Genomic DNA, 13,825 nt, shown 5'->3' with positions numbered 1-13,825 from the left:
TCATAGCCATTGACTTGGAAAAAAAGAACAGCGGTAAAAAATGAACAGCGAAATCCGCTTGGGGTGGACATCTGACATGAAAATAAGATAATTATTGTGTATGCTATGTATATTTACTATATTTGAAGGATGCTCCATAAACAGAACGAATAGATCTCGTAGAGGAGTAAAAATAACTTTTCAAAAAGTTTTCGTTTCAGTTCAAACCAGAATAAATGAAACAAAATCGAATAATTAACGAAAACACGTTGATTTTGCTGGCAACATGTATGCGAAGCACGTTGACTTCGTATTTGAACACACGACAAGGCGAATAGAATACAGAAGGTGGCGCTTTCCGAAAACCGTCACTATATTCTTAGCGATGTTAACAACCGGGTGGCATCATAATACAAACAAATAAACAAAATAAATAGAGGGAAGAGAAATTATTTGTTTCTAAAGATTCAGTGAATGGTTGGACAAAACTGCAAGTTGTCGTTGTCGCCGAATTAAATCTACATATTTCCAATTTTACCTGCAACAACTCGCAAAGGAAGTGCTGCCACTGAAGTAGAAAATGTGACATTTTACAAAACTTTTTGTGAATCTGGCGTTATATAATCAAAAGAGGATAAAACAACAATGTACACTTAAATGTATTAATGCTCAATAATTCACAACATATAATCAATATCTATTATTTCCTTTTCTACGCTTAAACATTTTACTTGAAACAAGATAATATAATTTCAAAGAAGAGAAATGTTGCTATTTGGCAACAATGAAAATATGTACGCCACTCGTTGTGGTTTGTTCATTTCATTTCATTTATTGCCCAAAATCATTTTAACATAGGAGCTTACAAAGTTATGATAGAATTAGATTATTTAGCATTATCCTAACATACATTTGTGTTTATCTAGGAGTTTAAAACTTATTTTTCTTTTGATTATACAATAGGTTATCATTTTTAATTTTAATGTCTTTGGCATATTTTAAAACTTATTTATATTCTCCCAAAAAGGGCTTAAAAAGGAGATAACGTATATTAAACTTCTATAATTTATTTGGCTATAAATTGATCAATGTTATAAACTAAATTTTCATCGTTGAAGTTGTAAGTATAGTATCGCCTATGATAATATATTGCTTTACTATTTTTATGTAACATATATTATTTTTTAGTATTTTTAAATATATTGGTGATAAATATTTTTCTGTTAGAGGTAATGATATTTCTCTTGCCTTTGACAGATATTTGTTTATCAGTTCATTTTCTATGAATGTCAGTTTATCAACAAATCTTACTGACGATTTCATTAAGAAAAAGTCTATGCGTGATATTTTACATTTTTCATATAAACTTTTATTAGAAACTCTTTGTTTTATTAATATTTATTTATTTCTTTTGAGCATCTTATTGTATTTGGTAAGTTTTGCGTCCATAATTTATTCTATATATATTGTAAATATATTGTATGTAATTGGCGCTTACATCATTTTTGGGTGTTAGGCCGAGCTCCTCCTCGTATTTGTGGCGTGTGTATTGATGTTGTTCAAAAAAACGGAGGGATCTACAGTTTTACGCCGCCTCCAAACGGCAGATATTTTTTATGGGGCGCTTTTTAATGGCAGAATTATACTCGGAGGTTTGCCATTGCCTAGCGATGGGCGATCGCTATTAGAAAAAAATTTTTTCTTCTTCTTGGTGTTTCACGGAGTTTCGAATCTGCGTCTTTCAGACAGATGTATGCGCATATATAGATGAAATCTTGTTGGAGAAAAAATACTTTTTCCTTTCGTGTCTTATTAACTGGACGAACCCTCCATCTTTGTTTGTTTCCAGAGATTTCGTTGTATGCTTCATATATATGCGCTGTGTTTGTTATCTGTGCAATTTTATCAATCGCTGCTGCCGGCAAAATTCAAACGTAAAGATCCCTTATAAAACAAATTGAGTACTGCTAAATAAGCGTATCTTTTCCGCAATATGCGGTGTTGCAATTTGTTAGTTTTGTGAGAAATTTAGAAAGCGTACGCTGTTACAAAATGAGTTCCGCGCATGAAAAACGATTTGAAGCAGTCAGCGTTCTTACTATATACACACTCTAAAAGTGTCACGTGCATCTGCAACATAGTGTGTGAAGAAGTCGAAGACGTTCATAAATAAATGGGTGCGACCGCAAGGTGATACCGAAGTTAAAAACGTTGCTGACTTTTGTCGAACGAGGTCCAAAAAATATACCAGTTGAAGCATTTTTGAGGAAAAGGGTTAATGTATTATTACTTTCAGCAGCGAAGATATTTGAGAAGAACTAACCAACCTTCAATTTTACAAAAAGACAACGAGGCCAATCACCCAAGCCGAAGGTATGTTTAGTGGAAACAGTAAAATTGGATTGAAATGTTGGATTGGCCCTCAAAGTCGTCTAATGTCAACGTTATTGAAAATTATTGGGTAATAGTTCAGCAAAACAAATAGGGACGGTCAAAGTTATCAAAGCGAAGGCGTCTGATTTGGAGTCGATTACCTCCACAACTTGCGCAGAAAATAACAATAAATAACAAAATATGACTTGAAGATGTGAAGCCATTATATCTATATCTAATGGTGGTGACTGCACATTTTATTGAATATATTGCATACTCGTATAATACGAGCTCCTTTTGGAAAGTCCATGAAAAGTCAGTAAAATGGCACCACTGGCCCATATCGAGGATATGTTTAGTTAGTAGCATCTCTTGGAAGAATAAACACCAAGTTTTAGCCAGATCGATATATTTCTTTGTGCTTGGCATTTGTTCGAGTCGAAGAAGTCGAGTGATTTTCTTTTTCCATCACGACAACGTACTTGCTCACGCCAATTCGAAGAAATGGGTGGCGGGAAACGGATTTTTTAAAACTAGGAAGTGATTGCGGAAATGAATGGATATTTTTCAGTCTTGGTAAAATGATATTATTCAGCAGTGATCAACAAACTAGAACAGCGTTGGACGAAATGTAACGGGTATTTTTTTTAGCTATTATCTTTTTAAATAGTTGGTTTAAACAGCTGACGCACGTTTCGTGTTTTGTTTCACTGTCAAACATCTTCAGTTTGGCCTATAATTTAACCATGAATCGTCTTACAAACGAACAACGCTTGCAAATCATTGAATCTTATTATAAAAATGCGTGTTCTGTTAAGAAAGTTTATCGTGCTCTTCTTCTTTTATGGTCAGTTTAATCGTCTGAAGCGGCTTTTTGAGCTACTGTGACTAAATTTAGAATCAAATTTACATTATTGGACATCAAACCACCAACACGCTTATGTAGAGGGCGAACTGAAGAAAATATCGCAGCTGTATCGGCCAGTGTTAATGATGACCATCAATTATCGATTCGTCGCCGTTCGCAGCAATTGGGCCTCTGTTACTCAACAACGTGAATGAATGGGCTCTTGGAAAGTTGGCCGAAGATCCACTTTTTTATCGAAAAATTGTGTTCAGCGACGAAGCTCATTTTTGGGTATGTAAATAAGCAGAATTGTCGATTTTGGAGTGAAGATCAGGCAGATGAATTGCAAGAGCTACCAATGTATCCAGAAAAGGTCACAGTTTGGTACGGTTTATGGGCTGGAGGTATCATTGGACCGTACTTCTTCAAAATGCTGCGAATCGTAACGTAACTGTGAATGGAGAGCGCTACCGTGAAATGATATTCAACTTTTTTTTGCCCAAAATGCAAGAGATTGACTTGCATGACATGTGGTTTCAGAAAGACGGTGCCACATGCCAAACAGCACGCGTAACAATGGACTTGTTGAGAGGCGAGTTCAGTGAACATTTTATTTCACGTTCGGGACCTGTCAATTGGCCAACCAGATCGTGCGATATAACGCCTTTAGATTATTTTTTGTGGGACCATGTTAAAGCTCATGTCTATTCAGACAAGCCTGCTTCAATTAACGCATTGGAAGACAACATTAAAGATTTATATGTGAGATACCGGCCGAAACATTGGAAAGAGTATGTCAAAATTGGACTTAGCGGATGGACCATTTGAAGCGCAGTCGTGGTCAACATTTGCATGAAATAATCTTCAAATATTAAATTATATGGACTGTACTATCGATTTAAATAAAAATTTCATGCATTTTTCTGAATTTTACGTGTGTTTTTTTGAAAAACTTTCCTATAGCTCTTAAAAAATCACCCTTTATAAGCCTAAAAGGGGCCTATGTCGAAAAATAAAAAAACAAGAAGTGCTTTTTTTTAATTTTTGTTTTTTAATTTCTAGGTTATGGTGGTCACGTTTCTAGACAGACTGTATATTCTGCATTTTAGGCAGCAAGTCCCCATCTTAAATTGATTTGATCGGAATAATGATCATTAAGGGGAATAGAGATGGAACAACGAAAATAGTATTTTGGTTCTTCGCTAATTACCGCGTATAATTTGATGCTTAACTAGTGGAGGTACTTCTTCCGTCAATTCCACCTTATTCGTTTTTTGCTGTAGCTGTTGCATTTGAAAATTCCAAACGCTGATTTTTTTTGTCAAATAACAAATTAATAAATTTATTTATTTTAATAACTGCCAAAGCAACTATAAATGACGACGTTTGTAGAGCAGATAGTAAAGCGTGAGGCTTCGCTGTATTTTTTTATTTAACTCTACCAATGCGAAACATGCATATGTACCAGGTTGTTCAATAAGTTTTGTAGTTCGATAAGAGAACGTATGCGAAACTACATTTCAATCTGTTAATTAAATTTTTGATTAGAAGCCATTTAGTACCGACGTGTCACAGTATTTTCTGGCTATTCGGCTCCGGAACCAGTTCGTATCCAGAAATCGGTCAAGAAGGTGTTAGAATCAGTTTGCAAACTGGTAAAACGATATATTCTGAATATTATTGTAACCTTATAGACCAACTGAAGGAAAAAATTCGTCAAAAAAGACATAGTTTGCAAAAGAAAAAAATCTTTTTCATCAGGAAAATGCACCGTGTCACAAGAGCATTTTGACAGCGGCTAAAATCCACGAATTAAAGTTCAGACCCAAAAAAATGCATGCATTTAAAACCATAAAATTGTGTTTTTCTTATCAAACCACAAAATTTATTGAACATCCTTGTATATCATCCAATAAATTATCAAGAGGACTCAATGAATTTAAAAGCTCTTTGAGTTTTCCAAAACTTAAGAAGACAGGTCTGTTTTGCGGTAGGATAACAATTTTTTATGCTATCTTTCATCACTTGATCTGGCATTTTGGATTGTGGAATAAATTGACTATGCAGTTTCCTACTGGTGGTATTTTCCACGCGTGAGTTATAGATAAATTTAAATTGTGACTATTGTGCTAATAATAATACGAATTGGGATTATTCTTTTCAATTATATTATGCCTCTGAACCTTTTGTTCTCCACTCAATGTATCCGTATCCTTATTTAAGAGATGGAAGTTTAGTAAAACTATAAAAATTTAACTTTAAAAAACATTAAAAAATAATACTTTTTAAAAAATATCTTATCCTCTCAAAAAACTCAAATCCACATCCAAATAATTTAATGTAGTCAACAAAGTAACATTTCCAGAGACATCGAGAACTGGAAAAAAATAAAGAAATTCTGAACAAATTTGATATTCGGGGAACACAAAACGAACATTCAGAGCACGAATTTGTTATTTTCTCTGTTATCACTGAAAAGAATTTGGATTCATTGATAGGTTAAATCAATTATGACGTAATTATTTTTGTCCTGCCGTTTCGACAATTTCGTTCTGAATGTTTTAGGTTTTGCTTGCCTAGGTTCATTCCTGTCTACCATCCCCCTTTCAATTGCAAGGCGCAGAATTGCTCGAAAATTTCCGTCATTTTCTGTAAGAAATTCTTTCAACAATTGTTCATCGTCTCCATGACCTCGTAAATCGAGTCCCTGCCTACCACAAGTTCTATTCAATTTATATCTACTTTCAAGCTTAATGAAATTTATCACTAAATCAATTTGGGATACAATATCGTTTTGAACTATTTGCCCATTCAATATAGCGTTCGTATATATTTTAAGTTTTCCACAGCTTTTTTTTCAATATTCAAATATGCGTTGAATTACAAGTTGTGTGGATTTTATGTCCTTCTTTACAAACAAATTCAGCTCCGAATACAATACAGAATTTGCAGTAACAGTTGTCTTCTTCTGCAGAATAGACCAAGCACGAATAAGCTCCCAACAACAATAGACATTTAAATAACGATTCTCAGAAAGTGGCTTGTTATAGTAACAATCCGTTATCCACATTTATAAAGAACCTCATTATTTAATTTACGACGGCGAAAATTTGCTATATTATGCAGAATAACTTGTAAACACTAAATTCGAAGAATTATTCAAAAATTGAATAAGATTGCATTCATTTTTGAGTTTTCGATAGACACAAAAAATAAAAATACATATAAGGAAAAAAATAGAAAATTAAAAAATGTATATTACATGAAAATTTTTTGATTGAAAAACATTACCTGATTGCAACTACATACAAAGCTGGAATGCAGACTGTTTTCGATACAACATTGAAGAGTTAAGAGACTTATGAAAAATTATTGCGGTAGCACCGAAATTTTCAGTTGGGCGAACAAAATCTACCACTCGAGTGAAATAAGTGTTGATCGTTTAATGTAGGGGTGCGCACCTCAGTAGCTCAACATCACTATAACAATGAAGATATTTCAAATATGGCTTTTTTTTACTCAGCACATACCTTAAAAACTTAAAAGTTACGTAATGTGTACCGTGCCGAAATATTTTAAAGGGCTTGTCATAAAGTCGGCCGAAATCAATACTTGATTAATTGACTAGTTATTTTGTCGGAAAGTATGAACGGATGGCTTTGATATAGTGCATAGTTGATTTTATAAAAAATTAAAGACGATTTTGTTTTTAAATTTTGAAATTATTTCGCACGCACCAGTTTTATAAAAATTGATATAAAAAAAAATATATAGGTACAGTAGCTATAGAAGCTATTCACCCATGCATTGGAAACAATTTTTTTGTTCACTGTCAATTAAAAATTGCGAGTGCAGTTGGTGTACCGTACGCATTTCAATAAACCGAAAAAGTGTTTGTATACATCATTATGAAGAAGATAATTTCAGCAGTCTGTGGTATGCAAAAGAATTTGCCTTTATTTCATTGTCACGCTGGAGGAATTAAAAAAAAAATGATTGTTTACTGTGCCACTCCAGTGGCCTAACCCCTTAAATAAACAATTTCCCCTTAAATAAACAACAATTCACCCTTACTTACCATCAAGGAACTTACCATTGCTAAAATTCACCACCATCGCTTTCCAAGCTACCAACCACATTTACTCCGAGCAGAGCCATGCAGCAGAGTAACAATTCAACGACCACTCTCAATTGCTCTCTAAAGCTCCACCGAGTCTGCAAAGGAGTCAGCTGAGTTTATCAAAAACATGCCTGCAAATTGTTAACATCGAGACCTATGTCACTATTTTTTAATGCAAAACAGTCAGCCGTAAAACGTTCGCTACGCTGCTTTCAATACGGAAAATTCCTCTGTGAGCACAAGCACGATTGGAACTATTACGGTAGGTCAAAGAACAAAGTTTAACTGAGCAAGCAAGTAACTAAGTACACATTGCGTTTCAGTTTGTTGGTGTTTTGTTTTATTGGTTTTTAGCAGCATTGCAAACACTTTCATAATGAGTGACATTTTTCACCCTATACTGTTTGATCGTTTTGTAAATATTCCTTCTAATATGTGTCCATTTGATTTTATATTACAAAGTTAATGTTTCCACCATACATATATAACTGCACATACATTTCTACACACATATGCACATCGAGTAGCTTTTCGTAGTTCGGTTGTTGCTTGATACTTTTGTTTTCTCAGCATGAAGCGTAAACCAATAGCATATAAGTGCAAGCAAAACATGACTATCACATAAAAATGTGTACAAAAGGAAAAACAAAAAAAAAAAACAGAGAAAACTCTGAATTTTACAAAGCGCATTTCGTCCTTGACTTTTAATGAGCCGATGTTGCATATGTACAAGTATATATAAGTAAGGCTGTCGCTAACTACAAGTGTGTGCATGCATTTTATATCGCTTTCAGCATTTGTAAGTATGTCTTTAGCTCCTGTTTATGATAATCCTGCAAATAATTTCACAACGGAAATACAATTAACACCGGCAGAGTACATACATACATATGGATGTATGAAAATAAGTATACGTAAATAGTATATGGAAATGCATATTTGAAATTTAGAATGAAAGCAAAAAGTAATACTCGATGCCGATCTGCTGAATATTATATTAACTACTGGTACCCTTATTAAATAAGATAATTTTTCAATAGTATCGAAGTGCATATCTATGAACTTTACTGAACGCGAAGGCTCTGGCAGTTAGTACGTAATTGGAAGAAGTATTTATAATTGCTCCTCTTTTCAATAAATAAATAAAACTATTAATTTTTCGTGTTAAGTTTGATAAAAAAAGTAATTGTTAATATTTAGTAAAACTGTCGTTGGATTTTATCTGGCTTCTAGTGGCTCGTACAACTCATCTCCATAAAAATCGTCAGCGCCTTGTCGTGGTGCAATTTCCAAGCTCTATCGGTAAAGTCGGGCCACAAACGTTGATCTAGGACGCCAACATAGAACTACGCAGATAAATCAAGCCGCAGATTTTGGAAAACTAACTATGTATCTGCTTATGCCGTAGTGTATTCGTACGTAGCGACGCTTCGGTCGATTTGCAAGCGCACGTAATATACGAGTGGGTCTGTCAGCCACTCACTCTCTAGAGCACTATTTTACCTGACTTTTCACTGGCAAGCTGTGCGTATTTGAATATAATTTGAAAATTATGGGAAGACTACTATCCAACTTTCAGGATTGCTGAGCATGTCTCAGCAATTAATAAAGAAAATATGAAACAAAAATCTGAGGGAGTGTTTTTCGAAAATGACAAACAAAAAAAAAAAACATTTCCCCATAAACTTTTGAACAAAAAGATAACATTTTTTTCACAAAAATACTAAATACTAAATAAAAAGTTTGATGTATCCCAAAAATTTAAAACACAAAAATGTTTAAAAATATATAAATAAGAACCGAAGATATGTGGCTTAAAAAAATCTATAACATAATTTTCAAAACAACATTATTAGAAACTAAAAAAATTGTATCTTAAAAATTCAAAAATTGTATCTTAAAACTATTTTTTTTTGTTTTGTAAATGTTAAAACATCCGAGAAAATTTCACTTCAAAAAGCTATACATAATTTTCTCCAACATTGAATAGATCTCAAAGTTATTAATGTTTTCAGTTTACTTCTTAAACTCAATTCTATAAATTAACAATTTAATTTTTAGAAGTATTCTTTAAATTTTGAACAAAAATATATAACTTTTGTTTTTTTTTGTTGAAGTATAATTCATCCCGGAAAATTTAAAAACATTCAAAAATTTAAAAAAGAACTGAAAATATTTCACTTTAAAAAATACAAAAAAATATACCAACATTTTACGCCCTGGGACTCTGGTCTTGGGGGGCCTCCAAATGGCTGCAAGTTCCCTTGATTAAATCGTAATTAAAGCGCTTTATACATTATATATTTCTAATGTCTAGATTCGTAGTATTTTACTTTCGACTGTAAAATACTAAGTACAGTACAGTCATCTATACTGTACACAATAGTGCATTAATGCCTTGGTCTTACCGACTGAGAAAAAAACATATTTATGTTGGTAGTATGAACAGAATGTACAGTACTAATATTCTTTTATTCGTTGTGTGCAGAGTATATGGTGGAGAGAACTGGTGCTGACTATCACTTTTACGTGTAAGTCTTATGGAAGAGCGTCCTTTTATGTTAATGGCGGCCACTGTAACTAAATTACTCCGTTTGATTTAACATAGGAAAAGCATCCAAAATGTGGGCAGCACATCGTCTAATACTCACGTGGGGAATCCCCTGAACGAATGAACGAAGTAGTCGATCGAAGTGTATTTTTTCAGAAAGAAATACGCCCTTTCTCTTAAAATTAATTTAATTTCGTAATCATATTTAGTCACATAAAGTTACTTTAGTATTAGTTAGTAATGCTGTTTTTTTTGTTGCGGAATATGAACAAAATTGTTTTAATAGTGATTATATTGTCGTACATTTGAAGAAACAGGATATTTATTCATACCTTTTTTAGTGAAACGAGTTCACCCATCTGGCTCTCAAAAATGAAGGCTAAAAAAAGCAAAGACTGAACAGGCCAGCTTGCTGGAATTTATCTAAATACCTATTACATAGTAAAAAAGGAAAGATGCCATCGGCGAACAAATTCATAAAACTGTTGTCCCCAATACACAATCAAATGCTGATGCTGACATTACTAAAACAGATGAAACGTCTTGTGATATTAACAAAAACTCTGCCGTAAGCGACAACGAAGAACAGGACGATAAAATTAATGAGACTGTTAAAATCAGAAAATAAACTGAGGAAGAGAATACTGTTTCAAATTTCATGTTATCCAATGATGCTGTAGACTGGCCAATACCACTGCCAGATCATATTCGAAGTTTAATAGTCGAAAGGGGTAGTGAAGTATTATATTTCAAAACAAGGACGGACCTTTTGAATCTATAGAAAAACCAGGTGAAAACATCGTTGTTTAACTTCGTCTTGGTTTTACTCATGTTTAAACGAGACTAAATATTTAAGGAAATGGATGCTATATTCACCATCACCAAAGAAATTATACTGTTATTGCTGTCGGTTATTAGCATCTGAGGGAGACAAAAGTGTTAGTAAATTTGTCTCTGGTTTTTGTCAATGGTGGAAATTAAATCCAATAAACATTCATCAAATTTAGAACAATGGAAATCATTACCTATCGGTAAAACCATTGATAAAGATAACTTGAAAATAATTAACAGAGAAACTCAGAAGTGGAGATACATTTTACATCGACTCTTAGATGTAACACTATTTTTATCCGAACAAAATCTTGCTTTCCGAGGCCATCGTGAAGAGATTTCTTCTGAAAACAGGGGAAATTTTCTAGAATTGGTACGACTGTTATCAAAATATGATCGTGTGTTGAAAGAGCATTGCCTTAAACTTGAAGCTACCACTGGTGGGTCAAAACGAGTTCCCAGTTATTTGTCAAGAAGTTCCTACAATTCATAATAACATGAGACTTTACTAAATTCTTGCCCTGCATATCGCTTATACTTCAGTATTTCTTAACCATTTGCATTTCAAATGCATGGTGCGAGCGAAGTTTTTATAAATTGAAACTAATTAAAAATTACCTTCGATCTACAATGAATCAAGAGGGACTCGTCAATCTGTTTGTGCTTTCGATTGAAAGAAAAGTTTCAAAAACAAAATTGATTTCACTGCAGTTATTGAAGAGTTCAGTAAAATGAAGACACGAAAATATAAAATTTAATATAAGTATAAGGTTCATGTTACCAAATAAACATAATTATGTAAAAATACTTAGGCAGACATATTTGAAATTAATCAAAATCTTAGAAGGGCCTCATTCAATTATGCCAGCCTGGGCCTCTGACTAGGTTAGTCCGCCACTGCGGATAACATAATCAAAAAATTAATGTCATGGAAATATGGATCATATTACAATAAAAAAACACATGCCAACAATATTTCTGTTTTGTGATACCATTTAAAAGCATCCTTTACAACTGATATAAAAATACAGAAGCTTAGACTAAAGGTCACAGTTGTGCTCTATAGTTGTAAAGGAGCAACTGGCGACGATGAGGCATGTTTCCCAGAGTAATACACTGGGTACACACCTCTGTGGTTAGCGTCACGCTATCACATATCTGGTGATTGACCAACTGCGTTTCCTATATCTTCATTGGAGCATACGGCCTGTCTTAAAGAGGAAATTAGCTTTCTCTGTCCTACAGAGAGTGCAAAAACCGGTGTACTAAGACTATGTACATATATGAAATATATAGTTGGGTAGCATTCACCTATAAGGCCTAACAGACTATCATGGACCAATGATAAATTGAAACCAGCAATAGCAAGTAGAGACATCCATTAGAGAAATATGGGCCTTAGATGTTCCGGACTCTCACTGTTCTCTTCGGTTCTATAAGGAGTTGTAGGTTGTCCACCTATCAGACTATTGTAGAGTCTTTCAAATGAATTTGACAGCAATAAGGAAATGTGTTGATTGTCTTCAAGTAACATTTTTTTTCTTGTCACAAAAAATCTCCAAAACTGTAGTGGGACTGATTCCTTAACAGGATGATCGTGCAGTTTGTTTTTCACGCGGTATTTGTAACATGCGCAACAAAACACAATTCAATGAGATAGCAAAGCTTACAAGTGGATTACAGCTTACAAGTAGGTTTACTCCAGTCAAACTTTCGCCGATCTATAAAAGATTATGTGTGTCCTTTGCTACCTACAAGCTCATTTTGCACAAATGTTTAGGCTCAAGATTGAAACTCTTGCATCTGCTATGATACCAAAGTTGTGTGGTAAGAATGGAATATGAGGAGCTTGCAGGAGTTTTTCAGTCTGGACAGAAAATAATTATTCGTAGCCATGGGGCTTCCAACAGGCCATACTCGTATTATTACCGATGACATGCGATAAGGCTAGCAGCCGCCTATAGCGATTTATGTAGAAGTTTAAAGAACGAAGGAGGGCCAGAGACTTAAAAAGTGCGAATGCTTGCACTCTGAAGGAGGAGATGGACATTCATGGGGTCAGGAGCTTTTGAGCATCTGAGTGATACGGCCCATTTAAAGACACAAAGATTGCTCAGCCAATCCGCCAAGATATGACGGTCTAGGTTATAGGCAACCACTCCAACCTAATCTATTGAAAGAAATTGTACTTGTGATCTCAATGAACTCTAGATGGTGTAGGAGATCGCTGTAGTCGAATGGGTTTGTGCAGGTCAGACAGAGTCAAGCCTCTGAGTGTGTTTCTGCCATGACAAAACTTTTCATAAAAACTCATTTGCCGTTCGGAGGCGGCATAAATCCATAGATCACTGCATTCATGAACGCTTCTTACAAATTGGAGGAGGAGCTCGGTCAAATACCCAACAAGGATGTACATACGCTCCAGTTATATACATACATATATAGATAACATATACGGCGGCCGTTTTAGACGAATGGGATGGATTCTGACTACCATTTGGAATAGTACGCGTTCAAATCTCCGAGCATAAAAAATCAAATGATGAATAGCGGTCGCCCCTGGGCAAACAGTAGCAAAATTCCGAGTGTATTTCTGCTACGAAAAAACATTTGCAGTTCGGAATCGGCTTAAAACTATAGGTCCCTCCATTTGTGCAATATAATCAAGACGTGCACTACAAATAGGAGGAGGAGCTCTGCCAAACACCCAGTAAAGAGTGCAATTACGCTATACAAGTGCAAAGCGTGTTGCTACCTTAAAGCCCAAGTCCAAAAAGAAATAACACGAAACTTTGTTTTTCATACCAGAGTGACTACAATAAAATACCATGACGAATGAATACACAAAGTAAAATGTCAAAACTAATATTACACATGGTTGCAACAGGAATGAAAAAGGTTAGGAGCTTGTGGCGTTGCCCACAAACGCGTTGTATTACCTAACCGCGTCCAAAGCAGCTCTAAGTGACCAGCAATTTGCGAATCATTGTGGCTAGCAATCAGTAACGTAAATGTCGTCGCAAAATAAAATTAACTTAACGAGCTGGCTTGAGCAACAGGACAATAACTATACAGGGGAATCTTTGCAGCGCCGCTTAAATGACTATTGCCAGCGTATGTTTGT

The 13,825-nt window shown here is 34.4% G+C and overlaps 1 long non-coding RNA gene across 1 annotated transcript in view; it reads left to right on the top strand.

Annotated features, from left to right (window-relative positions):
• The first annotated feature begins 7,512 nt into the window (after positions 1-7,512).
• Positions 7,513-13,825, top strand: part of LOC128861685 (uncharacterized) — a 33,343-nt gene continuing 27,030 nt past the window's right edge. Inside the window, exon 1 of the long non-coding RNA XR_008454400.1 lies at positions 7,513-7,581. This is a non-coding gene — a long non-coding RNA (uncharacterized LOC128861685). The remainder of the gene's footprint in view (positions 7,582-13,825) is intronic.

Source organism: Anastrepha ludens, chromosome 4 (genome assembly GCF_028408465.1).
Source record: "Anastrepha ludens isolate Willacy chromosome 4, idAnaLude1.1, whole genome shotgun sequence".
Classification (NCBI taxonomy): Eukaryota; Metazoa; Arthropoda; class Insecta; order Diptera; family Tephritidae; genus Anastrepha; species Anastrepha ludens.
This window is presented reverse-complemented; position numbering and strand designations above follow the sequence as displayed.